The sequence below is a fragment of the Berghia stephanieae genome, chromosome 7, assembly GCF_034508935.2.
Source record: "Berghia stephanieae isolate SIO BIC M18660-M18661 chromosome 7, UCSD_Bste_1.3, whole genome shotgun sequence".
NCBI lineage: Eukaryota > Metazoa > Mollusca > Gastropoda > Nudibranchia > Aeolidiidae > Berghia > Berghia stephanieae.
Genome location: NC_088366.1, coordinates 24,333,484 through 24,338,483, shown reverse-complemented (window position 1 = coordinate 24,338,483; position 5,000 = coordinate 24,333,484). Strand labels below are relative to the sequence as shown.

Genomic DNA, 5,000 nt, shown 5'->3' with positions numbered 1-5,000 from the left:
TGTCGGAATGTAGGAGCTGCCATGGTTGATAGCGCACGTCGGCAGTTTTGTTTTAAAACATTGCTTTTGATGTCATCCTTCCTGCCATGTTTCGCTACAGGCAGTCGGACCGCTAGCTCCCCCCAAATTTTATCTCTACTTTATATCTGTGGTCTCTCTCTCTCTCTCTCTCTCTCTCTCTCTCTCTCTCTCTCTCTCTCTCTCTCTCTCTCTCTCTCTCTCTCTCTCTCTCCCCCCCCCCCCCCCCCACACCCTCGAATTTCCCCTCTCCTGTCTTCCTCGTTATCAATCTTCCGTCCATTCTCTCCTCTCTTCTTTATTTCCCCTTTCTTGGTCATCCACTAACTGTTCCCCATTTGTTGCATCAAATCGATTTTTTCAAAGTGGAATGTTCACTTTCGGAGATTTGCGGTTGAAAACTGGTTTTTAAAACCCTCTTTTATTTTAATTTTTTCTTCTTTTCTTCTTTTGTTTTCTTACTTTTCTCTCTTTTTCTTTTTTTCTTTCTTTTTTTTTTAATTTTTTTTTTAAAGTGAGGTCTCCCTTTTAAATACATAGGTACATACAATTAACAGGCAATTACACACATACAATAAACACTGTGTGTGTGTGTGTGTGTGTGTGTGTGTGTGTGTGTGTTTGCGTGTGAAAGAAAGAGAGAGAGAGAGAGAGAGAGAGAGAGTGGGCGAGCGATAGGATGTGATATAATTTACAACACAGAGACGAGCTTTGTTTGGACTTGACGTTCATATAATGATAATAATAATTAATAATAATAATAATAATAATAATGATAATAATAATTAATAATAATAATAATAATAATAATAATAATAATGTACTTTATTCATAAAAAAGGGAAATTTTGGGTAAAAATATCCAGTAAAAAGTGTGAAAACATAGAGCACAGAAAAGGTCTGCAGTCGAAGGCCAACGCCAATATCAATATATAATTAATTGTTATATAAATAATTATGAAAGTATGTAAACCTTGTCTCAAAATACTACTTACTACTATCTTTCTATCTATCTATCCATCTATCTATATATATATATATCTATCTATCCATCTATTTATCTATCTATCTATCTATCTATCTATCTATCTATCTATCTATCTATCTATCTATCTCTATATGTCTATCCATCCATTCATCTACCCACCCATCTGTCTATATAATATCTAGTTACTATACGATTCATCTGCCTTATTTAATATACCATCTCTCTCTCTCTCTCTCTCTCTCTCTCTCTCTCTCTCTCTCTCTCTCTCTCTCTCTCTCTCTCTCTCTCTCATCTCTTCTCTCTTTTTTTTCTCTTTCTCTTTCTTTCTCTCTCTCTCTCTCTCTCTCTCTCTCACTCACACACACACGCGCACACACACACACACACACACATACCCGTGTGCAATTGCTTGTTTATTTGTATGTATGTTTGTATTTAAAAGCCAATTCATTTGGGTTTGTCTTTGGGTTTGTTTGTTTTTTTTAACGAATCCACATCAAAACAGGTCATGCTTCTTGTGGTGACCCGGATCCTAGAATGAAGGATGGAAGAACAAGAAGAAGAAAACAAACCACTTAAGTGAATTGGAATAATATAATATTGTGTCGTGTGTTGTCTGTCCTTTGTCGCTGAGTTCGCGGTCGTCGGGCTTGTTTTTTGTTTTTTAATTTTTGTTTGTTTGTATTTTTTTAATAGAATAACTAGAACTTTGGTATAAGTTTCATAGAGATGACAATTGAAGGACAACATTAAATAATAACTAGAGAGTTAGAAAATTCGCGGGCTCGAATTCTTGCTTGTTATTTTTACTCTTAAGTTTTTTTTGTTTTTTGTTAGTTTGTTTTTGTTTTTTTGTTGTTTTTTTTTTTTTGTTGTTTTTTTTTTTTTTTTACTTTAATGATGATGTTGATGATAAGGAGGAGGAGGTTGAGGACGATGAAGATAATGAAGTTGATGATGATGATAAAATAGTATTAGTAGTTATGATATAATAACAATAATAATAATAATAATATAATAATATATTATTATATTATTATTATTATTAATTATTATTATTATTATTATTTTATTATTATTTTATTATTATTATTATTGTAATCACCAACATCATCATCATCGTCGTCGTCGTTTTCATCATCATAGACAACAACAACAACAACAACAACACCATCAATATCAACAGCAACCACAATCCACAACATCGACATCATGAGCAGCAATCAACCTCATCACTTTGTTGAAATAAACAATGTGTAATTAAGACTTTCAACAAATGGACTCGGGTTAACGGCTTTCTGATCTGTAACTATTAACGTCAAGGGAAGTCAGTCAGTTACTTTTCTAATCACACCAATGTCAACGATCAATAATTCAACTGGATATCTATAGAACATGAAATTTTTCTTGTACCTTTAGTACGTTTTTTCCTCTAATCTTTTGTTTTCTTTTGTCCCAATGTGATTGTCATTTGTTTTATGGTTTTGAAAAATAGTTTCTGCCTTTAAAATATTCCCACAGGTACATTACTCTCTCTCTCTCTCTCTCTCTCTCTCTCTCTCTCTCTCTCTCTTTTTTTTTTTTTTTTTTTTTTTTCTCTCTTTCTCTCTTTCTCTCTCTCTCTCACTCTCTTTCTCTCTCTCCACTCTCTGTTTTTCTTTTTTTTTTTACCCTCCTTCTCTCTCTCTCTCTCTCTCTCTCTCTCTCTCCCATCCTCTCTCTCTCTCTTTCTCTCCCCCTCCCCCCTCTCACACTCTCTTATCCTTTCTTTCTTTCTTTCTTTAACGACTCGTCGTTTTCCAACTATTTGTTTTATTTTATTTTGTTTTTGTTGGTTTTGTGGTTTTTTTATTTTTTTTTATTTTTATTTTTTTTAATTATTTTATTTGTTTTGTGCTTTTTTCCTTGTTTTGATATTTAATTTAGTTCAAGAAAACCCTAGATCAAAATTTTAAATGATAATAACAAAATTACCAATTACTCTGCAAATGATCGCTTCTACTTAAGATCATTTTGGAGATGGGTCCTTTATTATTACTTTTTTTTAGATTACCTATATTTTTTTTAAATATATTTCTTTCTTTACTTCAATTTTTTCCTTTTTTATTTACGTTTTCTTTCTTCCTTCCTCTCTTTTTTTTACATATTTTCTCTCTTTCTTTCTTTTTTTTTTCTCTCACCCACTCTTTGTTTTCTATTTGATTTCCTGGTTTAGTTCAGCTTAAACATGATTATCACATGTCGTCGGGGAAAGATTGGAAAACCTGGATAGAACAACGCAGAGCTAGCTAGCACAGCGTGAGGAAACTCACTGAGTTTAAATCCTGCTACACGGAGTTTCAGGACGTGACTAAAGAGAAAGAGAAAGAGAGAGGAGGGAAGTTGGAAAATCCATCTTACTTCTATCTTTTCAAACACAATACGCTGTTCTTTCTTTTCAAATACTTGTTGATCAGACCTCATTACATGACATTAGTCTCGAGGAATAAATCACCCAGGGAGGGATCGTTGATAAGAGATAAAGAGTCTCATCAGGAGATTACATATAAAATAAAATAGAAAAAACAACAAAACAAAGAGAATTAAAAAAAAAAAAAGAAAAACATACTGAGATGAAATTCTTTACTCCCTCTGCTTCTCTCTCTCTCTCTCTCTCTCTCTCTCTCTCTCTCTCTCTCTCTCTCTCTCTCTCTCTCTTAATAATGATAACCAAGGGAAAGAATTATTATTATAATCATCATCATCATCGTCGTCGTCCTCGTTGTCGTCGTTATTATTATTATTATTATTATTATTATTATTATTATTATTATTATTATTATTATTATTACCCCCCCCCCCTCAACCCTACCCTAATTACCCCATCCTGCTTTCTCCATCTTTCTGTCTAACACTAACTCCTTTCTTTTGTTGAAAAATGAAACAAAACAAATGCAATTCATTTATTCCGCACACATACATTCTCGAAGTTAGCCTACCCCCCAAACCACCACCACCACTAATTCCTTTTTTTTTTTAATCTTCTACTACGTGACCACTCGAGTCCCCTTTTATTTTATCCTCTTCCCACTAAGATATCCTCCTCCCCCTTCTCATCCTGTTGGGAATTCTTAAGCTTACTGACTTATTCTGTGCGCTATGGTAATTAACCTATCATATCATAATTTGCATATCTACTGTCCCATGTCCTTGTTTTGCCGTTCTTGGTCAGAAAACGTTTACTTTACATATCAATAGAATGAGATCATGCATGACACCCAACATTTCAAATATAAATAGATAAATAAATGAAATATATTTGAGAATTCTTTGATTTCTCCAGTTTAAATTTAAGACGGTTTGTCAATTTAGGGGTTATTTTGTTTCATTGATATAATATGGAGTTAAATGTTTTCTGGCTAAAGTATGAAAAAGTGTTTTGACTGTGTGCGGTACTAAATTATGTCTGTCCCGGCACATCACCGATAAAACGACCATTTTGTGTCCATGCATGTCATTAGTGGTTGTGCGTATTGACTGGAGGCTACAAGAGTTGAAAACATTAAAAGACATTTGCAAGACAGAGAATATGAGGGGTGGATGAGGGGGCTGAGGAGAAAGAGGAGGAGAAAGTGGGGGGGGGGGGGGGGAGGAGGAGGTAGACAAAGGGGAACAGTAGATGAAGAGAGAAGTGTCAAAAAAAAGGTTGGGGGGGGGGAGGGAGGAGGAGGAAGACAAGGGGGAAAGGGGGGGGGGGAGGCAAAAGAAGATGAAGAAAATAAGAGTGTAAAAAAAAAAAAAAGAGAGAGAGAGAGAGAGAGAGAGAGAGAGAGAGAGAGAGAGAGAGAGAGAGAGAGAGAGAGAGAATGGGAGATATATAGTATATTCAACACCTTAAATTAATTCTGATAAATACAAAAACCTAATTTTCTCATCTCTCTTCCTACCTCCTGCACTCAGACAATAATTATGGCTTAATTACCCTCCCAACCACCCATTTACCTACGCTTTGTTTA

At 34.3% G+C, this 5,000-nt stretch overlaps 1 protein-coding gene across 1 annotated transcript in view; it reads left to right on the top strand.

Moving 5' to 3' along the window:
* Positions 1–5,000, top strand: part of LOC144976927 (uncharacterized) — a 54,614-nt gene that overhangs the window by 21,986 nt on the left and 27,628 nt on the right. The gene's annotated exons all lie outside the window — the stretch shown is intronic.